Here is an 11,882-nt window from a genome sequence, read left to right as displayed (position 1 = left end):
TCCTCATTCACTCTCACCTATTGATGATTGGTGTTCCATAACATGAAGCACCAATCAACAGTTTGACACAAGCAGGCAGCAGCAAAACAGGGAAGCAACTAACAAGCAAGCAGCAGCACGTGCACAACATGGGGAAGCAACTAGCGAGTAGAAGCAGCAAGGGCATGACGAACAGGGGAAGCAAGCAGCAGCAGCTCAACAAAAACTCAATTCAAATATATGAAAGAGGTCGAGGTTACCTAGTCTGGTGTGGTTGCCATTGGGAGGACATGCTCCCTATGCATTCTTTTTTTCATTCGTAATCACAAAATACGGCGGCATACTCATGTCTGAGCATGTCCCCATGTCCGGCTTTTTAGGCTAGCACTACAAGTATAGAGAAAAATAGTTAACTTTGTATGATAACCACCACCAATTGAGTTGTACATGAATAGACGCATAATGCACATGCACTTAAGCAGGCAGCAACCACTGATTGAAATACACAGGCACTTACTCCCTCCATGACAAAAGTTAGATGTACACTTATTCATGGACGGAGGGAGTAGGCAGCAGCCTCTGAAGCCATAAAAACTATGCCTATATCAGAGTAAGATTTTCTTTCACAAGAGACTCTAGAAATACTGCCTTTGTATGAGACAAATAGATTGTTCTTATCATAGATTATCATCAACACATGAACTACTGTGACGCACCCTGTTTTGATTACATTACAATCTGCATGTATTATACGTAGATCTACTTGTGAAATTCAACGTAAGAATAGTTTGCATAGAGGAATTGCGGATCATAAGCACTACTTACCAGATCACTACCATCCATTGGCTCATCATGAAAAGCAAGAAGCTCTTGGGTATTTCCTATCCCATCTTGACATATACCAACTACAGTGCAACAAATGGTTTAGTTTATGTGGAAAGCATCAACAGGATCTGTAACACAATCAAAGCAAATATGAGTAAAAGATGAACAATACTTGTAGATGTTTGATCAGAAGAGAATCATTTTTGCAGTGCCTTTCCAACTTAACATTTTTCCTCAATAAATCTTGATACAACAGAGTGTGATTGTCCTACATCCTTCTCCCTAGCTTTTGCAACAAGCACTGCTTTCCTTATAGCACCATCACCTATAACTCAAATAAACTACCCATGCACCTGTAAGTGTTCAATTTTGTAGCTTCCCTATGGCAATAAATCTTTCCCACCATAAACTGAATGCAACTTACCAACATGCTTTTGGTCTGAATGGATGATCATGAACCACCCCTGAAACATAGCGAATTTATCACAAGTGCACAATTACTCAAACAGCAAAATCAGCAGCATTTAAGTACTAAATTTGGAAACTAATTGTGTACCAAAAAGGCAATAGTAGACAGATTTGAAAACTAAATTGCAATCTTAAATAGCAATTTCTCTCTCCCTATAGAAGTCCTTTCACACTGACATAAAGATGCACAACGGGGCATGTTCAGAATTAAAAATGAAATAAATAATCTTTTACTTTTACCATAAAATATATGGATGATTGTACAAGGTAATTCTATTGCACCAGCTTCAGTACACAAGGTCATTTGACACCAAAGAATGCATGGCAATCTTTGTCACAAACTAAAACGCAGAACAAAGCCATGAAAAAATATATGCGAAGATTAACATACTATATTAATGAAACAATATCTGAGGTCGATCTCAAACAACAATGTACAGAGTAACAACAAGCAAAGAATAACAAAAGAGTAGATCTAGCTCTGCAGCAGAAGTAAAATTATTTGACACGGCAGCCAGATTAGGGAGGGAGGAGGAGCAGGGGGGCCCTGGACGGGGAGGGAGTCACCTTCACCTTTGCACGCAGGCGGATCTGGAAGTCAGAGCCGAGGTAGGCAGATCTGGATGTCCTAGGCTCCCAGCGAAGAGGTGGCCGGGCTGGAGGGGTGGAGGCGGCCGTCAACGGCGGGGTGGACGACACTTCATGGGGAGGGAGGCGGCCGTCGACGGCGAGGTGGACGACGCTTCAAGGGGAGGGAGGCGCCGCCAGCGGTGGGGTGGATGGCGCTCCATGGGAAGGGAGGCGGCCGTCAACGGCGAGGTGGACGGCGCGTCATGGGGAGGGAGGTGGCCGTCAACGGCGGGGTGGACGACGCTCCATGGGGAGGGAGGCGGCAGTCAACGGCGAGGTGGATTGTGCTCGATGGGGATGGAGGCGGTGGATCTGAACTGGACTGCGGGCACGGGGGCAAGTGGAGGCCCTGGATCTAAACTCTGAGCGTGCACGCGCCTCTCGCAAGAGAATATCTCCGCGTCCCGCGACTTGTGTCTTCCTGACGGCCACGTACGCGCTCCTGAAGGTGCTGAAGGTGCGCAACAGATTCGCGACGTGGATATGACCCCCGACGCGAACGTGCCACATTGTTCCTGAAGGTTAATCTCTTTCCTGAAGGCTATCAAGCAGAACGTCAGAAACGTAGCGATCATTCCTCTTGGCGGACCATCCACGTCAGGAACGCGTTCACGTTCCTGAAGGAGCCATCGTGGCCGTCACGATCATACGTGGCCGTCACGAAAAACTCTGTTTCGGGTAGTGAACGGAACGACATTCGTTTGCTTATTTAGTACTTGGCTTAGAAACAACGCCAAAGATATCAACGAACAATAAAACGAAGGAACATTCACACACGCAGCTTACAGCCTGCCGGTTTAGCTAGCAGAAGAGGGTACAACCACCATAACATGTGCCACCGCACTGAATTAAGGCCGCGTTCTTGCATGTCTGGCATGCAGGACGTGGAGGTGCGGCATTGCAGATGCCACTGCACGATGTTTCAGCATAGGTGATGCAAATGGCGACACAATGGCCCAGACAATTTTCGCATTCTGTGGATGCCACCGGGTGGCCCATGTTCAGGACGAGCATGACGCAAACAGCGATGGCGGCGGCCATCTTCAGAGAGGACGCCATTGATGAATGTTGGGTGGGTGGTTGTAGTGGAGGATTGAGGAAGAAAAGATGCAATGGATGGAGATGAGCTAGCTAGCTGCTTATGAACTGGTACATTCCCATAGGATGGAGTAGGATGCTATTTATAGGCAGCCAACGTGAGGACCACTCACTACTAGCTAGCTCTTACTCCACCTCCAGCTCGCATAAAATAGAGAACCAGCTAGCTATCACTGATCCGTATCGCTCAAATATTTTTTCGAATGCGATTCGGATCACTTAGTTAACTGTTGTTGACTTTGATATAATTTATACCACGTGCACCAAGGTGAGCTCGGAGTCATTGGGTACTCTTCCTCGTATTTGCTGCCATGGTGCCACCCTTGACCTCGGCTGACATTCTGGCAGCGTGCGTGTACCCAACATCCTTGTTGATGTTGGACTTAATCACGACTAGCACAAATGCCCGTGCGTTGCAACGGGAAGAATACCGGTTCTTATGAACCACGATTTTGTGCCACGGAAAATGATTCAAACATATGATTACGTTACATGGATAACAAAAAGGAACATTGGTTTTTAAAAATCTCGCTCATCCATTATTGTGAAAAAAGAATGTCTTCTTGTAAAGCCAATATTTAGGGTCAAGATGACTTCATGAGAATTGTCACTTCAGAACTGGCCCTAATTGTTTTTTTACGGTAGGAGCTTTGGTGTTAACGTCAGCCAAAATTATACTATATGGTTGGATGTGAGTCTATTCTCACCGGAATTCGTTATGAAGCTATGCCGCTCGCTGAACCTGGTCTTTTGCGATCGATGGGCGGTCCTCATCGCTTCGGTGACTCTTCAGGTTGAAGGGCAGCCTTCCATGGCGACGGCGAGGTGAAACCTACACGGACCTGATCATGTTTGTGTCTGTCAGTTTGAGGTCTAGGGAGATGTATATATTATATGTGATGTATCATGTGTAATCATAATGATGATAAAGCTCCGATATCTCTCCCTCTGTTAAAAAAAGCTCCGGAAATAGCTCATCTAAATAAATAATCACATAATCTTACGTCAAGCTCCCACATACATATAAAATCACGGCCATTTGATATTCAATCGCCAATTCATTATTTCTCCAATGAACCTTTTTATTCTATTTTTTCGCTGGCTCTACGGGGAATAGCAAGGTCACGGCAACCAGATTGTTATATACAGTAACATACTCCATCTGTCCGGAATTACTTGTCACACAAATGGATAAAATTGGATGTATCTAGAGTTAAAATATGTCTAGATACATCCATTTCTCCGATAAGTATTTCCGGACGGAGAGAGTATCATACATTACCACTGCAATCTACAATCTATATGATAAACAATAGTGGCCCACCAGAATCTGCTCTGTCCTGGAAAATTCACAACAATGAATCAAATATTTCATCTACAAATAAAAATCAAGAACATTTTTTCTAATTAATTAAGCTCATCAACATCTTTGTTTACTTACCTTATACTTCTTTCGTTCCCAAATATAAGTCTTTTTAGAGACTTCCAACAAGTGACTACATACGTAGCAAAATGAGTGAATCTACACTTTAAAACATGTCTACATACATCCGTATGTTGTAATCCATTTGAAATGTCTAAAAAGACTTATATTTAGGAACGGAGGGAGTATCATCCAAACTTATGTCAGATTCGTTAACATAATAGTAATACATATGGCATGACCTTCTCAAAACATTCTATGTTTTATCATCTAGAAACAAAAATCAAGAAATTTTTTTTTTTGAATTAATTAAGCTCATCAGCATCTCTGCTTACTTACCTTATATCATCCAAACCGATGCTAGATTTGTTAATACAACATAATAGTGGTACATATGGGTTGGCCTTCTCAAAACTGTCGATGTTGTACCCACCTAGTGCATCTCTGAAGCCGTCAATGCAGGGGAAATTTCTGCTAGAAGATGATGTTGCCTTTGCACTTGTTCCAACAGACGTACTATTAGTCAAAAATAAAATTACAAATGAAGTATGTAAAAGTAAAGATTCAGACAGTCAGCAAATCAAAATCAGCTTTTACTGCCACCACTATAAAGCTTGTAAAATTACTAAAACATAAGTTAAAACTGTAGTTTTAAAGCCAGTGGTGGCTTGGCAAGTAATAGCACTATGAATCTATGATGCTAATTTAGCAGAACCAAGCACCGGACAAAGAACATCTTATATGAGCGCATAAATACAAGGCTCTCCATGTTCACAAAAGAAAATAAATTTCAATCTAGTGCTTGGTGCTTACATTGATCTTGCAGCCAGGATAGCAAGAAAAGATTTCTCGACTCCGAAATAACAATTGATAATTCCTTTTCCATGTACATGAAAACATAATGTGCATGAAAAAGCAAGTTCAAAACTCTTGAGATATTTAACGGGAAGCAGCAGATGCTAATTACCTGTACATGTATCCGTTATAGTTTGGCTAGCTAGTAGCAGAGGTAACTAAGCAGCAAGAGTTATTATAGTACCTTCCTTAGCTAGGTAGTGTGCAACCAAGTTGGCTGATCATGAAGCCCACCTGGTTTGGTTTCATTTATAGATTGGAGTACCATCTTGATCTCAACTGCTAAAGTAGACCTTTGTTTACAATCTATCTTTTATGGCAGATTACTGCGGGGGTAAGTTGACTAAGTCAGAAAAAACCGCTAATAATTCCTTGACCATGGTAACGAATATACTATAATGGAAATAAAGAACTCAGTTAGTAGAAAATTAGTTTTATGAGGAGCAAAGCATTCGTTAGCAAAACTGAGTTACAGTTTATAGAGTTGCAGAATTAGAGAAAGAAAGTGCGTCGAAACCGACAGTTACAACGAAGAAGTATTGAATATAAACTGCAACTATGGATCATTCACTTTGCATAGGTTTTACTTGTGCGTGCAGAGGATAATTTCAATTCTAGTTGATGGTTCATGTATATGGAACACCTTCAGCCCAGCACCCCACAGGACTTGAGCCACCCACACATCAATATCTTAGTGTACAATTTTTAGAATCACAAGCATATCTGCATGTAAGTGCTCACTAGTATCCTAATATAACAGCCAAAAATGATACACCAAGTTCCCAACTGTCTTAACTGACGGACAACAATAGTTCCACTTCCACATGGAAGTTGAAGTTGACTGACCTAATGATGTGCTCATAAGAATGATTTCTGTCAAGTCATGAGCAATTGTATGAAGTGGATTTCAAAGTTTTGTTTGAACAGAAAAGCCATGAGCAATAAACGATGCCTGCACATTTACTAATTAGGGGTCATCAGTCATCACGGAATGGAAGGAGGTCTACAACAGTACTCTGCCGACAAGACTCACATCTCATTCCTGTAGGAAGCGTTTTGGCATACTTTGATATGGTTAGATGTCTAGGGATGTAGGATTCTGCTTCTCTCCTGATGCGCTGATGCATCTTTGCTGAGTAGTGTAATGGATGGTGTTGATGTATCCCAAACTCCATTTTCGTCCCTTTTATCGAAAAGGACATGACTAACATCTAACTGAAGTTAATAGAAGAGCAGTAGTGTACCAGAGGTCATGGATGGAGGAGGGCTCGGGAAAGGATGAAGTCGAGGATGCGGGATGACCATCAGCCAGTTCCAGCAGCTGCAGGGCGTGCGAGCTCCCCGTGGTCGGAGTCCATGACATCCGCGGCGGCGATGAGCCATCGGAGACGGCCAAGGTGGGCGTTTGTGCGCCGAACCAACCAGCGCAGCCGCCCAAGCGGGAGCTTGCTCTCGAGTTTCCCTCGCTCCCTCCCGATCCGCCCGAGGAGAGGCGCTCCTCGCGCGCGAGACCAGCGCCCTCGCACTCCTGCGCCCGCCCGCCGTCACCCAGCTCCGACGAGCTCCTGCCTCGGTCGCGGCACCGCTCCTATTTTCTGCCTTCTTCTCTCCCTCACATCCCTTCCTGCCCAGGAGCCGCCGCTGCCATGGATCTGCCCGGGAAATCGTGCTCCCGCCTTCCTCGTCGTCACCAGTGCCTCCCCCTCGTCCTTCGCTGCGGCCGTAGCCATCTCCGCCGCTGACAAGGGCGTCACCCCTCAGCCGAGCACGCGTCCAGGCAAGGCGGCCTCCATCCTCCGGCGAGAGAACGTCAACCGCCTTCCCGTCCTCCCCTGAGGCCATGTCTGTCTTCACCACCGACAAGGGCACTGCCTGCCGAACGGATGGCAGGGATAGGACCGGCGGAGGTCGGAGTGGACTGCCGGCGGCGGAGGCCTGCAAGGGTACCGGTGGGCTGAGGCCTAGACGGATCAGGGAGAAATCAGTTAAAACAACAGCGACCTACGGGAAATTTTGAGGACCGACGAAACTACCTGAATTAGTACCACCTCGCATATATATTTTAAATTCAAATTAAAAGCTGAATCCACGGTATTGTGACGGTGAATCCACGGAGTCAATCCGTGCTTTATTATTAGGGAAAGATTATGATTTGTGTTAGTCATTATATAACTAGGCTGATATAAATAGCTATGTATCCTCTCTAATCAACTGACCCGGACACGTCCGCGGACACGTCCGAACCGTCGCACATATCTTGTGTGCGGCAGCCACGTACCTCAAATCAGGACTCTCAAATACATGCAAATTCATGCACATCCATCAGACACGCCAATGTCTCGCGTAAATTACAAATGTTGGTAACGAAAATACAAAGTTCATACATAAAATCTATGTTAAGTGCCCTACATTAACATTAGTTCTTTGGTTTCATTGTGGGTCCACATATGCTCCACAAGAACATTGAGTGGGTGCGTGTGTACATGATGATCTCGAAGATTTTGATACATCTGCAAAAAGTTCATAAACTGATTTGCATCTTGCTCTTCTGGGATTTGAACTTCTTCTGCAGATGCTTCAAAATCATTGGTTTGGGCAACACCATGACCCTCATCCTCGACTATCATATTGTGCAATATAACACAACATGTCATCAGTTGCCACAAAATTTCCAATTCCCACATCATTGCAGCTTCACGCATAATTCCCTAACAAGTTTGAAGCACTCCGAATGTTCTCTACACGTCCTTCCGATGGCCGGGGCCTCGCTGCCAGAGGTGCCTGCTCCTACCCAGATCTGGGCCAAGGGGGAGGCCGAGTAGCTAGATAGGCAGCCCCACCAGGAGGGTCGTGGCTGCCGTCTGCGATGGGTTGCTGCCTCCGTCTCCGGATGGTTTCTCCTTACCATGTCCCATTGGTTGAAGGTAAGGGTGTTGCCATGGGTCACGGTGGGTCACCTCCGATAGCAAAATCTGTGTCAGTCGACGGTGGTGCCAGGGCTTCGGGTTCTTGGATGCCAGGGCGGCGGCCGCCATGGATGGCGAGGCGACCAGAATCTTGGCGGTGGTAGTGCTTCGGCAATGGCGTCTCCCAGATCTTGTGGTGGAGGTCTGTTTTGATGGCGGCGATCTTGGATCTACTGAGCTATCGGGCTATAGGGAACATAACAGTAAAGTGAAGGCTAAACTGCTAATCCCGATAATCAATTCTCTGTAGCAAACCAAATCTAGATCAGATAGTCGCAGCCAGGGATGATTGAGTGAGGCGACTGTATTGCAGCAGGCCCCAACGATTCTCGATCCAGAGCACTACAGTTCAGTTGAGTTCAGCTGCACAATTAATTGTAGAGCAGCCATCAGGGATTGACGCTTATTTATTTGTTTATTATCCAAGAAATTTACATCATTCTTCCAACAGGCCTCCAAACTAACTACACAGGCGCAGACATTTTCTCAACATGTTGAAGCTCTAACTGCTCTTGTGAAAGGATGATTTGACCATCATGCCGCATACATCTCCCCACTAATTAACTAGCACTACCGGAGCCGACGACATTGCCACCCTCCCATAATAGTAGCTCAATAAGTTTGAAGGCTAAATGTCTTGTCAGCAAAGTGATGATGCTACAACTCGTTCTACTAAAGCTGGAAAGTCTCGAAACGGAGATGGATTAAATTTGCATTACAAATATCAAAAGAAGAAAAAGGGTCAAGGTTCAATCAAGACAATAACAAAGGCATTTTTCCATATTAGCATAAAGGCGCTATTTTCTAAGAGTTTGCAAAACGGTTCTAAGATGGGTGACATGATCTTTGAGGGATTTGCTAAACACAAGAATATCGTCGAAATAGACCACAACAAATACACCAAAGGTACCCGGTGCTTCGGATAAGCCCATTGGCATAACAAGCCATTCATATAAGCCAAATTTTGTCACCCTCTTGTATGCCGATTTGGTAGTAACCACTCTTAAGATCAATCTTGGAGAAAATTGTGGCTCCGCTAAGCTCATCTAGCATATCATCTAAGCGTGGAATGGGGTAGCGATATCTAACCGTGATAGCATTGATAGGACGACAATCAAAACACATTCGATGTGTACCATCTTTCTTGGGGACAAGGATTATCGGTACGGCACATGGGCTCAAGCTTTCTCATACATGGCCATTATCGATGAGTTGTTGAACTTGCCATTGGATCTCCTTGGTTTCTTCTGGGTTCACGCGGTAAGGTGCTTTGTTAGGAAGAGGTGCTTCGGGGATGAGGTCGATACGGTGCTTGATACCGCGAAGACCCGGAGGTAGCTCAGCTGGAAATACGTCTTGGAATTCCTGCAACAATCAAGACAACACTAGAGGAAGATGTGGTGAGTCGTCAGGTTGGTCCGCTTCACCTTTGCATAAGAGCACAAAGTGAAGGACACTTGATGGGTTCTCACACACTTCTCTCATCTCACTTTTGGTGGCAAATAGTACTAAGTTTTTCTTGTCGCTCGTCGTGGAGGCACTCAATTTGGGCTTTTGGCGCTCACTCTCTTTTGGGTGGTTCACTCTCTGACTATCCTCTCCACGATGGGTGGCTTGCTTGTCGATGTTCACTTGGCTCGGTGACATAGGTCGTAGCATGTACTCCTTTCCCTTCATCTTGAAGCTATAGTGGTTTGTCCGCCCGTTCTGGATGACGCCGCGGTCAAATTGCCATGGTCGTCCAAGTAGGAGGTGGCAAACGGACATAGGGACAACATCACACTCCAAATTGTCTTCATATGCTCCGATCTTGAAGGAGACTTGCACCATGTGCTCCACTTGAATAGTGCCGGAGTTGCTTAGCCATTGGACCTTGTAGGGGCGAGTGTGCTTCATCTTGACCAATTGAAGCTTGGAGCATAGTTCTTTACTTTCCAAATTACGTCATCTTCCTCCGTCGGCAATGACCCTCACGGACCTTCCGTTGATGCCGTCCTTTGTGTGTAAGATATGACATCTTTGGTCTTCGTCTTTTTGATGTTGAAGTGTCAAGACCATGGAGATGACGAGAGCGGGGCTCGAATCTTCGTCACAAAAGACTTGATCATCTTCCTCTTCGTTCACGCGTCGGTGCATAGCCACTTGCTCAATGGCTTCCATTTCTTCTTCACTCATGGAGTCATATGTGCCATCGTCGTTGAGGATCATGGTGTGCTTGTTGGTGCACTCAAAGGAATTGTGGCCTCGGCCGCTGCATGTGAAGCATTTAATTGAACTTGTCTTGATGGTCTCATCCGGTGGAGTTGTAGATGATGAAGCTCGCGGCTTGAAGTTGCTAGGACGACGACTTGAGGATGTCGAAGTTTTCTTGTAACTTGACTTGTCGCCGTTGCTTGGAGAAGGTTTGGTTGAGGTAGAAGGTGGTTGAGTCGTTGAAGATTAGTTGTTGTAGCCGTATGTCTTGGAAGAGAACTTGGCGTACTTGAGGTCATCTTGCACTTGTCGTTCCGCCTTGGTAGCTTGGTGCACTAGCTCGATGAGGTTTGAGTATGGTTGGAAGTCGGCGATATTCTTGATAGGATGATTGAGTCCATTCAAGAAACGTGCCATAGTTTGCTCATCATCTTCCATGACATTGGCTCTTATCATGGAAATCTCCATTTCCTTGTAGTATTCTTCAACGCTCTTTGTTCCTTTCTTGAGGAGTTGTAGTCGCTTGAAGAGGTCGCGATTATAGTATGTTGGCACAATGCGCGCTCTCATGACATCCTTCATTTGATCCCGATTCCATCTTGCAGCTATAGAACTTATTGGAGACTTCATATCTTTCAATCCGGGCATTTGCTTGAAATATTAACTTCAACTCCTGGAACATCTCATATGCTCCATGACGTTCAAAACGTCGTTGAAGTCCTGATTCTAAGTTGTAAAGCATGGCATACTGAACTATCGAGTAGTCATCAGCTTTGCTCTGCCAGACGTTCATAACATCTGGTGTTGCTCCAGCAGCAGGCCTGGCACCCAGCGGTGCTTCCAGGACGTAATTCTTCTGTGCAGCAATGAGGATAATCCTCAAGTTACGGACCCAGTCCGTGTAATTGCTACCATCATCTTTCAACTTCGCTTTCTCAAGGAACGCATTAAAATTCAACGGAACAACAGCACGAGCCATCTATCTACAATCAACATAAACAAGCAAGATACTATCAGGGACTAAGTTCATGATAAATTTAAGTTCAATTAATCATATTACTTAAGAACTCCCACTTAGATAGACATCCCTCTAATCTTCTAAGTGATCACGTGATCCAAATCAACTAAACCATGTCCGATCATCACGTGAGATGGAGTAGTTTCATTGGTGAACATCACTATGTTGATCATATCTACTATATGATTCACGCTCGACCTTTCGGTCTCCGTGTTCCGAGGCCATATCTGTATATGCTTGGCTCGTCAAGTATAACCTGAGTATTCTGCGTGTGCAACTGTTTTGCACCCGTTGTATTTGAACGTAGAACCTATCACACCCGATCATCACGTGGTGTCTCAGCACGGAGAACTTTCGCAACGGTGCATACTCAGGGAGAACACTTCTTGATAATTTAGTGAGAGATCATCTTATAATGCTACCGTCA

The 11,882-nt window shown here is 44.9% G+C and overlaps 2 long non-coding RNA genes across 2 annotated transcripts; both read right to left on the bottom strand.

Moving 5' to 3' along the window:
• Window positions 1-324: 324 nt before the first annotated feature.
• LOC119366529 lies at window positions 325-1,014 on the bottom strand. The gene is made up of 3 exons (XR_005176125.1): window positions 977-1,014; window positions 805-884; window positions 325-366 (listed from the first exon to the last, which is right to left on the bottom strand). It is a non-coding gene; the product is annotated as an uncharacterized LOC119366529 (long non-coding RNA).
• Window positions 1,015-1,052: 38 nt separating this feature from the next.
• Window positions 1,053-1,867, bottom strand: LOC119365953. Its single transcript, XR_005175977.1, has 3 exons — window positions 1,846-1,867; window positions 1,229-1,268; window positions 1,053-1,145 (listed from the first exon to the last, which is right to left on the bottom strand). It is a non-coding gene; the product is annotated as an uncharacterized LOC119365953 (long non-coding RNA).
• Window positions 1,868-11,882: the final 10,015 nt, after the last annotated feature.

The sequence above is a fragment of the Triticum dicoccoides genome, chromosome 1A (genome assembly GCF_002162155.2).
Source record: "Triticum dicoccoides isolate Atlit2015 ecotype Zavitan chromosome 1A, WEW_v2.0, whole genome shotgun sequence".
In the NCBI taxonomy this organism is placed as follows: domain Eukaryota; kingdom Viridiplantae; phylum Streptophyta; class Magnoliopsida; order Poales; family Poaceae; genus Triticum; species Triticum dicoccoides.
This window is presented reverse-complemented; position numbering and strand designations above follow the sequence as displayed.